Genomic DNA, 14,639 nt, shown 5'->3' on the forward strand with positions numbered 1-14,639 from the left:
GTCTTTGACGCCGCCATTGAGAAGCCCGTGTCTCTGTTTATTTGTGCACCGGGACAGGAGGAACTCAGGGGTCTTCGGGTGTTGTTTCCCTGACACCTCTGGACTCTTAAAAGTCCAGAACCTCAAATTGGCGCCCAACGTGGGGCGACGTCATCCGGTACCGGTCCAAAGCCTGAAAAGTTCGAGAAGTTTCGTGTGAAGATTCCGGAGGGAGGTACCCCGCTTCATCGATCCCTGCATGTCGTAAAAGTGGCCCGACGATCTCTTCCACGAGGGTTCCCGTTCCCAGACGGCTACAGAGGACCGCTGCCTTGACTGTCGCCCTGTCTTGGACCCGAGGTGCAGACCTTAGTACGGCGAGACGTAGACGGGTTCTCCTTGGTGACGTCTTCCACATTTCAGTTAAGTATTAAGTGGGCTACGCTCAGTTTGGTTGTTCCTTGTTGCTTTGGTTTAATTCGTAGATTATCATTGGTTGCTCTTGTTTAGATAATCTTTGTTTTGGTATTGGTTCATTTTGGTAGGCCTAAGTTCTCTGCGTGTTTTGGTTAGAATTTGTCTTTGTTGTCATGACTACCAGTAGTAACTGTTTTTTGTCCTGGTTCCGTTGCAACGGGGATTCCCGGTTGGAGGATTCGTGTTTGGTTCCTCCGATTGGAACTCCTACATATGAGCTCTATTGTAAACATGGTGTTGGTCCTATTACGTATAATGAAGTATGGGTCCGTTATACCAAAAAAGATGGTGTCCTTAGTTGGCCACCGCATGGTAGTTTCGAAACGGAAATACTAGACAATCTAGAAATGAAGTTGTTCAAGAAAAAAGCCCGGCCGGCAATGTTTGATTCTTTTCGCGTATGGCGCAAAGAAGCCAAACAGAGAGAAATTAGGAAAACGAAGAAAGAACAGAAAGAGAAAGGGTTGACTTTAATGGAGTCTGCTAGGCAGCTGCATGTCAACGAGACTGAGAAAGCAATGGAGATGGAGAATAGAAAATATAATTTGGCAATTGATAAATGTTACCCTGTATTGCCATCTTGTCCAACTAAGCCGATGGAGGATCATGAAAAGGATCCTCTGTTGTCTTACCTGTTGAATTCACCTCCACCGTATGCACAGGGTATTACAGTACCACAGTTACCACCTGTTGTACAGCCAGCTGCTGGTCAGCCTGGAATAGTTGCTCCACTTCCTTTGATTCCAGCTCCTATCCTTCCCGTGGTTAATGTTCCTTCGGCACCCCCTCTTCCTGGGGCGCCCGTTCCGCCTTTGCCTGTCGTTTCGCAAACTGCTTTACCTGCTACTCCTACCCTTACTATTTCATCTGCTTCATCTGTTCTGTCCCCGAACCCTGTGAACATTCTGACTCCGCTTTCCGTTCGTCGGAAAATAACCGACTCTGTAACTAATATCTTAACTCCTCTCTACAGGTCTTTAATTGGGACCCCCGTTTCTGACTTCATACAGAGACGTAGCCAGTTTCCTGGTCCCCAGGAACGAGACACGTTAGATTCGACAGCTCTTAGGTGGATGTCGAAAGCTGCGAAGTATGATGCACAAAGAGTGTTAGATACCTTTATGCAATGGAATGAACCAACCCAACGTTATGTTTTTGACGTGATGTGTTCTCTTGTACGTGAAGAATGGGAAGATGATGATTTAGACTCCGTCCCCTCTGACCTGATAAATATTCAACAGAAATTTGCCGCAGGAATGGTGATAGGTCCAGAAGTAAGGGGAGCGATAGAACTGATTTTAGCTTATAGGGATGAGTCCCCTCTTCGAGCGACAAGAGACCCTGATGGTTCACCGATTACTACTAGGAAAAAACGAGGTCAATATCCGATGAGGGAAGTTCCACCGATATGGCGTGATGCAGTTGCAGCTGATGGGAACTTGGGTATTGCAGCTGCTCCGGCACATTTCCAGAGAGTGTGGATACACATCCCTTGGAAACGGGCCGAAGTATTAGCCGTAAAACAAGCATTACCAGACCCACGTAAAAATCCTGCTGGTTAATACAAAGAGTTAACGCAAACAGTTCAAGCGTGTGTCATGAATTTAGCAGACATTGAAATGCTATTTGGTAATGTGGTGCCACAGCCTATATGGGCTAAAATTCATCAAGAGAACCACCCAGTCGCCTTAGGAGGTGATTGGGCAGCTATTATAGCGGCAGATGCGCAACAAATTGGCGGTGCTAAACCTGAACCTCTGATTGCTGCTTTACCTGGCAGAATAATTACTCTAATGAAAACGCTGATGCCAGCGTTACGAGTCAATTGGGATAAATTATCGGCATGCAAGCAAAAGAAGGACGAAAGCGTCTCTGACTTCTTTACTAGATTTGAAGAGACCTTCGTAGATCACAGTGGGCAAGATATGAGTACTGAGGGAGGCCAGAGATTGTTTGTCGACAAGTTCGTATTTAATTTACTACCTGAGCTTAGTAACAAGTTAAAGGATTCTGAAAGTGCATGGGCAGTGTCGACAACAGCACAGATACTTGCAACTGCTCAGTATTATGAGAACAGAGAGAAGGAAGAGAAGGAAAAGTCAGAAAAGAAAACAAAAGATTTAAAGACTAAAGTTCTTCTGCAACAGGCGTATCCGCCTCGTTCGAATCAGTCAGATTTACGACAGCAACCCCAGTTTCAGACACAACCAAAATTCCAGCAAGGGACGGCCCAAGGATTTAATTATAGTTTTCCGCGACAACAGTTAGCATGGAATCAGTGTGCTGATTGTAAAAAGGAGGGTCATTATAAGAATGAGTGTCCAGTACTGCACCCACAAACTAGTGGTGTTCCAGCCCAGAGAGGTAATGTAGGGTTTATACAAGCTCCTAGAGGTAGAGGACGTGGGATGATGACACCACAGGCCGATCGCCAATCAAATTATTTCGATCAGCGAGATGCACAATCTGTGCAAACAGGTAGATCTCCACAGTACCACGTTGAAGATTACTATGACCATAATGAGGAGATTCAAAGAAGCGAGCACTAGGACAGCCGCAGGCAAAGAGAGGGAGTAGTATCAGTTCCAGTTGATCAGAGTGGACCTTATGTCGCAGTAGTTACCTCAGGCGTGGTCGAACCGTTTCTGTTGGATACTGGTGCGGCAAAAAGTTCAATTATGCATGCGAAACTCCCTGGCGCACCTTTGTCTGGCTTAACGAACACTTCAGTAGGTTTCTCAGGCGCCCCTGTTCACAATCCTGTTTCTAGTCCTTTGTCAATATCTGTTGGGCCATGCGAACTAGAAGCACCCCTTATCTTAACAACCGGTTGTAATGAGAATCTGCTTGGTTTAGATCTGTTGAAACGCCTGCACGCGACACTGTACTGTTCCCCTTCAGGAGTACAGCTCACATTAGGCAAAAGAGTCATCTCTCCAATGTATATGTCGATGGATAAGCTCCCACCGGAGCTGCGTTCTCTCCCTGATACTCTTTGGGCGACTGGTCCTAACGATGTAGGCCTCTTGGAAATTCCCCCTTATGTGGTAAGTCTGAAAGCTAATGTTAAATTCCCACGAATCCCACAGTATCGGATTTCGAATGAAGGGGAACGAGCACTCTTATTGATTGTGAAAGACCTAATACAGAAAGATGTGATTGAGGAAACTAGAGGGAACGTCTGCAATAGTCCTGTTCTGCCGATTTTGAAACGTACTGACCCTTCCAAACCTCCAATTTACAGGTTTGTGATTGACCTCAGAGAAGTCAACAAAATAGTGATTCCACAGTTTCCTGTAGTCCCAGATATCACTGCATTACTGACGTTGATTCCTGCCTCAGCTTCATGGTTTACAGTGATCGACTTGAAAAATGCCTTTTTCAGCATTCCCATAGCCGAGGAAAGTAGAGACATTTTTGGTTTCTCCTTAGGAGGTCGCAGCTTCAGGTTCAAACGCGCTCCACAAGGTTATTGTGAGAGCCCTTCAATTTACAGCCAAGCATTAAAGAGTCAATTAGATGCCCTTGTACTACCTCATGGTGTTGCTCTGATCCAATACGTAGATGATCTTTTACTGGCTGCTGCTGATAAGGAAACTTGCAAAGCAGCTACAATTTCTTTATTACGTCATTTGTCAGACTTACATCACACGGCGTCACCTTCTAAACTGCAATATTGTTGCCAAGAAGTGACCTACTTAGGTCATCTTTTGTCAAAGGAGGGAAGAAGGTTGACCCCAGAGAGAATCAAAGCAATTTCACAGATGACTGTACCAAGCACACAAAGAGAAGTGCGTGCGTTTTTGGGTATTATATCATACTGCAGGCAATGGATCCCAAATTTTTCTCTCATGGCGAAACCATTGGTAGCCCTGACTGGAAAAGGTGTTCCGAGCCCTTTGCCATGGTCTGATGAATGTCAGCAGAGCTTCTCCGACTTACGTGATGCGCTGTGTTCAGCTCCTGTGTTGGGTACTCCTGACTACAGTAAGCCGTTTACTCTATATGTCCACGAAAGAGAAGGTTGTGCATTGAGTGTATTAACGCAACAATTTGGTGACAAACAGCGGCCTTGTGCATATTTCTCATCCACATTAGATCCGGTAGCCAGAGCATTGCCAAGTTGTTTGAGAGCTACAGCAGCAGCTGCAGTGTCTATTCGACAGTCTGCCGGACTAGTCATGAACAACATGTTAGTAGTCATGGTTCCACATGCTGTGGATACACTCATGAATCGAACGAAAACTCAGCACCTCACCAGTGCTAGACTATCAGGCTATGAGCTGACGCTTTTGGCAAGTCATATTTAGATCAAGCGATGCAACATATTGAATCCAGCAACACTGTTGCCGACTACTCAAGAGTCGAGTGATTCAGAGCCCCATGATTGTTGTTTCAGAACTGAGGAAGAAACAAAAGGTAGGATTGATTTAAAAGACACTCCATTACTAGATCCAGATGGCACTTTATATGTCGATGGTTCTTGTTTCAAATTACAGAATGGTGATGTGACGGCCGCGTATGCAGTTACGACCTTGAGTACGATTGTTGAGACTGCAAGAGTAAGTCAAAATTCTGCCCAGGCTGCAGAATTAATTGCATTAACAAGAGCGTGTGTTTTAGCTGAGGGAAAGAGAGTGAATGTGTTTACTGATAGCCAATACGCCTTCGGCGTTGCACACAATTTTGGGCGTCTCTGGAGAGAAAGAGGTTTTCTCACGTCCCATGGGACTAAGATCCAACATGGGCAGTTAGTCAGCGATCTATTGGAATCCCTGACTCTACCGAATGAAGTTGCGATTGTGAAGTGCAGTGCACATCGGAAGATTACGGATGATGTTGGCCGTGGAAATGCGTTTGCTGATGAGGTCGCCAAAGAGACGGCCAAGAACATGACGAGCCGAATGTATGTTGCAACGTCTGCAAGATGGATTGCGGAATCAGGAATGTGTGAGAATACGATTGAAAGTGTGAAAACAATCCAGAATGAAGCAACTGAAAATGAGAAGAATGAATGGAAGGAGAAAACGGGTAAAATGGATTCAAGTGGATGTTGGGTCGATTTGTCTGAGCAGCAGCGTTGGATGTTACCTGATGCGTATGTACTTGCAGTAGTCACGATGGCGCATGGACCGGCGCACATCAGTTCGAAAGGGATCTGTAAAATGTTAGCTCCAGTATGGAAGAACGATGGAATTACTAAGTGTGCAGAAAGAGTGGTGAAAAATTGTATGGTATGCCTGATGCATAATCCTGGCAAGGGAACCCCAACCCCAACTGGCCATTTTGCTCCCCCTTCTTGTCCCTTTGAAGTGATTCAGTTGGATTATATCCACATGGATAGATGTAACAATCTCAAATACGTCCTAGTGGTAGTCTGTGCCTTCTCGAGATGGATTGAGGCATATCCGTTAAAGGACAACACTGCTATGTCCACTGCCAAAATCCTCCTCAAAGAGTACTTCCCCAGGTATGGTATGCCACGGATTGTTTGGTCGGACAATGGAAGTGAGTTCGTAGGGAAAGTTATGAAGAGTGTGTGTGCGGGTCTGGGTATTTCCCAAAAATACCATAGTGCGAATCACCCACAATCAGCGGGTTTGGTTGAAGGGTACAATGGCACCCTGAAGCTGAAACTTGCGAAAATTCAAGCTTCCACTGGTCTCTCTTGGCCAGACGCACTGCCTTTAGCTTTACTGTCCACCAGAGCGACTGTACACTCTCGAGTAGGGCTTAGCCCATATGAGATTGTGTTCGGCCGCCCTGCTAATGTTTGGGGAGTCCCTAGGCCAAAGGAATTCAAACAGATTGAATACCCAATGTTGATTGATTACCTTCATGATCTGACTGCTAAATTGAGCCTTATTCATCAACAGGTATTCGAATCCTTGCCTAAACTGCCGGAGAGTCCAGGCCACACGTTGAAACCAGGCGACCAAGTGGTGGTTCGGAACTTTGAACGTACCCGGAACCTCCAGCCAAGATTCGTTGGTCCGTTCCAGGTCCTCCTCACAACAAGAACTACAGTCCGCCTAGCTGGAAGGAAAAACTGGGTGCACGCCAGCCATACGAAGCGTGTCCCTCTTCCACTCCCCTATGATAACTGGGTTAGACAGGGAATTGGTATATCTGAGACAGAACCTGTTCCTAGGCACATCCCTTTCAGTGATACAGAGTACATAACGGACCACCCACGAACAGAAACACAGAACTTTGACACCCCAGCAGCAACTACTCCTTTGAATCCCGAACCGAGTGTTGTACAAAGTGAACATTTGTCACCTGTGGAGTCGAACATTTCTGCACCTGTAGACCAGCTATTTCAAGACCAGACAAGACCCGGAAAGTACAGATATAATCTACGTTCTCATGTTATGAACTAATGACATTGCATAATTACCATTCTGTTTGAAAACTGTTTTGATCTTACTGCATTCCATTCAGTCAGGAAGTTTGCTCAAAATTTTTATCTTTTTTTTTTTTTTTTATTATTTCTCTCACCTTGCCATCTGGGTTACCGTAGGGTCGTAACGTGTGCCTTGTTTTAATTTGCAGGGAATCAGACACTAGGTCGGTTTCTTCTGTTTGTCTTGGGATCTCCCAGGATAAACAGAGGCAAGTTTTTAACAGGTACAAACCATCCGTTGCGAACGGTTGTAGAAGATGGAGCTTCCTGAATTACGAAGGGTTAATGTCATAAATGTGCACAAGACAAAGCTATATGACATATTGTATAGCAAATGTTTTCTAATGCAATGTACTCTGACACTTCTAATTGTTTTAATAACTTTGACAGGCGGAATTATTTTTGGTATTCAGTTGATCTTTACACCTGTTGCATCTACAGTATCTCCCCATGCTCCTGTTTCTCCGACTGTTGTTTCTCTTCATTCTTTCCATCCTTTTCCTGCCCACGAACAAGCCCGATGCTCTGAGTTTATAAATAACACTTTCATTCAACTCTTGCACCAACATCAGCTAGTGGTTAATACAACAAACTGCTGGGTGTGTGGTTTGATACCACATACCATGGACAAAGGCATCCCCTATTTGGTTCTGCCTTTTAGTTATAATGGATCATTCTGGGCATTTCAGACCATGTCCGCTTATGCCCTAGAGACCTATCCTCCACGACCTCCGCGTTCCACCCAGTATAACTCTGCTAACAGAGCCTTGGTAAAAGGAATCACTGACATGGTGAGAGATGTCAATAATACTCCGTTCATTCCCAAGGATGAATTGCGAGTTTACATGGGTTGGAATGTTACGGAATATGGCATTACTCTGGGTGAGAACAAACGTAAGAGCTCAACTCCGATCTGGGTCGTACCCCACCAAGGTCAAGTCTGTTTGCAAGGAAATGGGAGGAATCCGGAAGCTTGACTAGGGAAGAGTGACTGTATCGAAACATATGTTTTTCCGTCACAGTCTTCCCCGGCATTCTTAGCCGCTAAGGGTACCTATTTTGTTTGTCAAGACAGAGCATACACATGGCTGCCTGCTGACTTCTCAGGCTCATGTTACATCGCTCAACTGTTACCTCCGACATATACTGCTGCACCGGACTATCACAAAACTAGAGTTGTGAGAGGTGTTTTCAGTAAAGAAGATACTGCTGGCCAAGAAGCAGGAGACTTTTTCAAGGGTTTCCTCCCATTCTGGGGACCTATGGCCAACAGTAGAAACTTACGTCAACTAACACGGGTAGTTGAATCCACTATCACTGAAACGGCGGGTGCTCTTAGTAACCTGACAGCTGAGCTTCAAGCGGATCGCCTCATGACGTTACAGAACCGTATGGTCCTTGACGTGTTACTTGCAGATCGAGGTGGAGTATGTAAGATGATCCAATCAAGTTGCTGCGTTTTTATTCCAGATAATGCGACAACGGTGTACAAGGCCATCTCTAAGTTACATAAGATTTCTGACTCTATTCATGTAGAGGAAGGTGACTGGTCATTAATGGGATGGTTCTGGAGCCTGTTGTCTGCGTGGGGATGGAAGGTTCTGATAGTCACTGGTGTTGCGTTAGTATTTTTATTTTCGTGCTGTCTCATTGTTCAGTGTGGTCCTGCCTTATGTAATCTCTGCATTTCTACATGCGTAAGAAGACCACCTGTTTTTAGAGATACGCCACGGGATAGAGTAATGCTCCAACAACACATCAGTGACCTGATGAACATAGAGATGGACTCTGACATAGAGTGAGTTATTGCCTATGTAAGGGCAAAAGGACGGTCTGAGGTTCTGTAGCGATCCGAACCCGTGAATTCGGTATCGTAGTACTGACACAATTTTGGTACCAATGAACCGCAAATGATCCATTATATACATGACAGTGTTTTCGCTGCGCAACTAGCATGAATTCACTGGAAAATAGGGAATTCTGTCACTAAAGTCATGGCATCCATTTTAGTTACGGCATCCATTTTGTTTCTTGCCCTCACATAGTCAATGAACGGACGATGACCTCGGCAGAGTCACCTTGTTAAGGACACGTAAGCTCGAGCCCCGAGAAAGGCTGACGCAGCATGACTAGGCAGAATCAAGCTGCCTCCCTTGCCTAAGGCCAGTCCTGCTATACTGGTTCTCGTGTCCGTTGTCCTGACTGAAAGGCCGAAGACGGTAGCCATGCCCGTTTATGATCCATAAACACCTCTTATCCTACATTTCAATCCTTTGCACCTGGCTCTGCTCCTTACCTTCTGGGCTTTTACAATAGGGAGGTTACGATTTTTATGATGGGGAGGATCGGGCAAAGAATGGAAAACTGTCGAGAAGGCCTGATCGAATACCGAAAACCTGCGACTAATTATTGTTTGATGTCAAATTTACTGTTTGTTTGGGATATCGGGTTAGGCATGAGAAATATTCGTGTAATGTAGCCCAAAGACATTTTGCATGTGTTTAAAGAGTAACCCACTTAATGCAATTTGAACAGTCTCGTAGATTCTGCCTCTGTGTGGTTCCTATGATTTCTGTGTCCCTGCAGTAAATAAACCTTGGTCTTTGACGCCGCCATCGAGAAGCCCGTGTCTCTGTTTATTTGTGCACCGGGACAGGAGGAACTCAGGGGTCTTCGGGTGTTGTTTCCCTGACACCTCTGGACTCTTAAAAGTCCAGAACCTCACTTTGCATATGTATAAATAGGATAACGACGCCGCCACATGTCCCAGTTCTTCCCACACTGCCTCAGGTGATATGGCCGCATCCACATCACACATCATAATGCGCAATAAAAAAAAGGGATCCATGAAGTGTACACCATCCTGGCAATCAAAACTCGATTTGAATTGTGAACCCTGCTGGCCATCGTGTTTGGACACACAACAATGACAGCAGGTGAGCAGTGGGGCCTGGGTGCACAGGGGCTGCAATTGAGCGTGGTGCGGCGGGTGGGGTGCATCAGCCTGGGTGTGCAGGTGCGAACAAGCGATGTTGCCGTGTGTAATGATGTGATCTCTGACCTCATTCAGTCACATCTCTGTCTCATTTTAAAGACCTGCTGGACCGTACTGTAGGCCTGAGCCAGCGGGCAGCGCTGCCCTACAGGCACGTGGCGTTGGCTTTTGGGACACTGTAGTGAGCTGATTACTAAGTGTACATGCACACAGGCTTACGCCACTGCATTACACGCGCACATTATGCTTCTAGCATGCGCTCTGTTCCTTTGTATGTGAACATTGGCATAACAAATTATTATTTAACCTTGTGTATTCTCGTGCACTCCAACTCCTGTTTGAACCACGAATACCACTAACAGTCGGTAGATCGTACTTCAAGAAGGAAGGATGCACTCAACTGATGTTCTCTATTAAGCTTGAAATAAACTTTCATTTACCTCAAGACGTTTCCAGCATTATATTATTTCTCCCTTTTCAGACACTATGTTGGTTGCACCAAAATGGGCGGAGCGGGTGCTCAGCCCGTGATGATGCCCTGGGCATTCTGATGCCTTCCTTCATGGTATCAAGACACCGTCCCCAACCGGAGACCTGCTGTGCCACCCTGAGAGAGGCACCCGGAGTCGGAGCTCGCACTGGCACGTCGTTGGACACACCGGTGGTGGCAGGTGTGCAGTGAAGCCTCGGTGCGCAGGAGCTGCAATTGAGCACAGTGCGGGGGAAGGGGCTGGGGTGCAGCAGCCTGGGTGCACAGGTGCAGGCAAGCGATGTTGCCGTAGATAATAATGTAATCTCTGGCCTCATTCATATCTCTGTTTCATTTTAAGGACTTGCTGGACTGCACTCTTTCTCGTGGACCCCAGCATCCCAAACACACGGGTGACAGAAGGTGAACAGTGAGGGCTGGGTGCAGTAGGCCGACGCTCTGTTTCCCCCTCCCTCTATTCTTTTGACTCTCCCTCCCCTTCTCCCTTCCACCCACTCGCTCTCTGTCCCATTCTCACTTTCTTCCTTTCATTCTGACTACCTTTCTTTTTCTCTTGGACATGGCACACATACTTATGTTTCTTTTTTGTCTTGCAGGTTTTGTACGCTGCTTCCGGAGGAGTCCCACCTACTTATTTCATGTTATACTGTTGTTTGTTCGAATAAAGTTGTGTTTCCATTTATTTGTGTTGTTTTAATATAGGTTCTTTTTTTTACCAATAAATAAGTGAGTGTATGGGTCCTCTTTTTCTGACAACACTTGTCTGTTGGTTATTGTGAAAATCGACAAATATAAACCAACAGACTATTACATAAATGAAGCCTGGGTAATTCTACAACTGCAAGGGTTCTATGAGTGTATCACTTTATAACACCATGGGTACTGCCCGTGTGATTACAGAACCTAGGGCCACCGAGGCTTCAGGGACTGGCGAGGCCCACCCTGCATATATAAGTAACGCCCCGGAGGGTGGCGATCCCAGGACTTGAGTTGGCCTCGAAGCCCCCCCTAACAATTAGTAAACAATACCTTTGAGGTGGCGATCCCCTAGGCTGCGTCTCTGTGCCCTCCCGCGCCTAATTTACATGTGAGATTAAGGACCCCAGTGCTGCAGAGACCCCGCAATATAATAATAGGATTTGCCCCGGAACATTACCCACCAGGGGGCTCATTTAAATGAACGGGTGAGACCCCGCTTCATTTTCTTTTTCTTCTCCATTTTTACCATCCGGATCCGCTTTATTGAAGTGATACGAGGCATTCCTCCTCTCGCTTCAATGAGGCAAACAAGGATTTGCTATCACAGGGTGGAAGCCATGCTCCCGCTCTGTAATAGCAAACATAAATGTCCCGCAGATGCACACCCTGGGACATTGTTTGAGCTGAGCCTGGGAGGTGGCGCTCCATAGGGCCATGATGCATTGGTTACTGCATAACTACAGAATTAGTATAAACGCATACTAACACTACTTGCACAAGTTTAGTACAGTGACCAGAGTGTAGTGAAGAGGAAGAGGAAGCCCAAAATCAAAAAATATAAATCCTACCAGAGGTTGAATGACATAGTTCGATGAGCCGACAACCCTGGGATGAGTAGAAACAGCTTCATGAAGAAAAAGGGTCTTCAGCAGAACGCAAGGAAGCTCGAAATATTGGTGAGTGCTGCCTTCTTTTTATCTTCTCCCGCTCATCGCCAAATTTATGTAGTGAAGAGGCAGACAGCAGTGGATCTGATAAGTAGATTTATTGCAGGAAAAGAAGACAGCTTAAACAGCCACCAACAGGAGCAGACAGCAAGGCAACCGTCTTTTCCAGCACCGTGTACAAACTCCCCAAGATTTCCCTCATGACAGCCCTACATTCTAACATTACATACTTACATTCTAGTAGCATTACATACTAACATTCTACGATGACTTCCATTGGAATACTACACAGAGCACATGACTTTACAGCAATGAGCTCATGGTTTCATCCACGAGTCTTGAGACAGGTAGGGGTGAGTTGTTCGCTTCCCACTCCCTGTATTGTATAAACGCAAACTAACACTACTTCCACAGGTATGCTACAGCGCCCAGAGCACATCACTTTACAGCAATGAGCACATGGTTTAATCCCCGAGTCTTTAGACCAGTAGGGGTGAGCAGTTTGCTTCCCACTCCCTTTATAGTATAAACGCATACTAACACTACTTACACAGTTATACTACAGCAGCCAGTATGCTACAGCACCCAGAGCCCATCACTTTACAGCAATCAGCTCAGTTTGATCCCTGAGTCTTCACACCGGTAGGTGTGAGTACTTTGCTTCCCACTTCCAGTGTAGTATAAATGTATGGTAGAGATCAGTAGTTCGCTTCCCACTCCCTGTATGGTATAAACGCCTACTAACACTACTTGCACAGGTATGCTACAAAGGCCAGAGCACATCACTTTACAGCAATGAGGTCACAGTTTAGGCTCTCGGACTTATACCCGAGTATAGCAGCATCTCATCTCAGCACCATGTCACTCTGAGCAACACCGTACTTTCAAACCGGTAGGAGTGACTACTTCGCTCCGCACCCCTCCACAGAGATTATAGAGCTCCTATCCTCCTGTTTCCTACTCTTTTCGCCCTTTTTTCCCCTTACTCATTTCAACGGAATCACAAAATGGCTGCCAACACTTTCTAGATTATATATATACAAATATATATATATATATAAACCAACAAATTGCCCCTGCTTTCAGGAACAGACCTGGAGCACTCTGGGTCTGGAATCCTTTATTTTACATCGCATGACGCGTTTCGTCAAGGCTGACTTTCTCAAATGCTGTTGTGTGAAAAGGAATTGTTGGCATTTCAATGTCTTTAAAAAGCCACACGGGGCTCCTCCTGCACAGTTTCAGCAAGAAAGGACTGTATTGGAAAGCAGTCCGTCTTGAGTTCTTTTTTGGCCGCCATCTTTGAGTGTAAGTACTGTGTATTGTTGTACCTAACAGGCAATTGTTCTTTTGATGTAAACTTCCATCCATTGATGGGAAAGGAAAAAATATTCAAAGATCGCGCTTCACCGCTGTGCATTTCATTCAAGAGTCCCGTTGCTTTAATACCAGCCCATTCGTCAGCCGCTTTTGAGAGATTTCAGTGTCTGAGGACACAGGAATATAGTATTCTGTGCACTTCCACGTAGTCATGGACCAATTATTGGCAGGTACATCGTTCTCCCGGTTGCGGCGGTTCTGGCAGCACCATTTCAACCTCCAAACAATTGCTACCTGTGCTGCTGAACTCCTTGCGTGGCGGGTGCTTCCTTTGTGCAGATAGCATGCACGTGAAAAAATAAACCAACAAATTGCCCCTGCTTTCAGGAACAGACCTGGAGCACTCTGGGTCTGGAATACTTTATTTCAGATCGCATGACGCGTTTCATCAAGGCTGACTTTCTCAAATGCTGTTGTGTGAAAAGGAATTGTTGGCATTTCAATGTCTTTTAAAAGCCACACTGGGCTCCTCTTGCACAGTTTCAGCAAGAAAGGACTGTATTGGAAAGCAGTCCGTCTTGAGTTCTTTTTTGGCCGCCATCTTTGAGTGTAAGTACTGTGTATTGTTGTACCTAACAGGCAATTGTTCTTTTGATGTAAACTTCCATCCATTGATGGGAAAGGAAAAAATATTCAAAGATCGCGCTTCACCGCTGTGCATTTCATTCAAGAGTCTTGTTGCTTTAATACCAGCCCATTCGTCAGCCGCTTTTGAGAGATTTCAGTGTCTGAGGACACAGGAATATAGTATTCTGTGCACTTCCACGTAGTCATGGACCAATTATTGGCAGGTACATCGTTCTCCCGGTTGCGGCGGTTCTGGCAGCACCATTTCAACCTCCAAACAATTGCTACCTGTGCTGCTGAACTCCTTGCGTGGCGGGTGCTTCCTTCGTGCAGATAGCATGCACGTGAAAAAATAAACCAACAAATTGCCCCTGCTTTCAGGAACAGACCTGGAGCACTCTGGGTCTGGAATCCTTTATTTCACATCGCATGACGCGTTTCGTCAAGGTTGACTTTCTCAAATGCTGTTGTGTGAAAAGGAATTGTTGGCATTTCAATGTCTTTTAAAAGCCACACGGGGCTCCTCTTGCACAGTTTCAGCAAGAAAGGACTGTATTGGAAAGCAATCCGTCTTGAGTTCTTTTTTGGCCGCCATCTTTGAGTGTAAGTACTGTGTATTGTTGTACCTAACAGGCAATTGTTCTTTTGATGTAAACTTCCATCCATTGATGGGAAAGGAAAAAATATTCAAAGATCGCG

The sequence above is a fragment of the Triturus cristatus genome, chromosome 1_2, assembly GCF_964204655.1.
Source record: "Triturus cristatus chromosome 1_2, aTriCri1.1, whole genome shotgun sequence".
Lineage (NCBI taxonomy): Eukaryota > Metazoa > Chordata > Amphibia > Caudata > Salamandridae > Triturus > Triturus cristatus.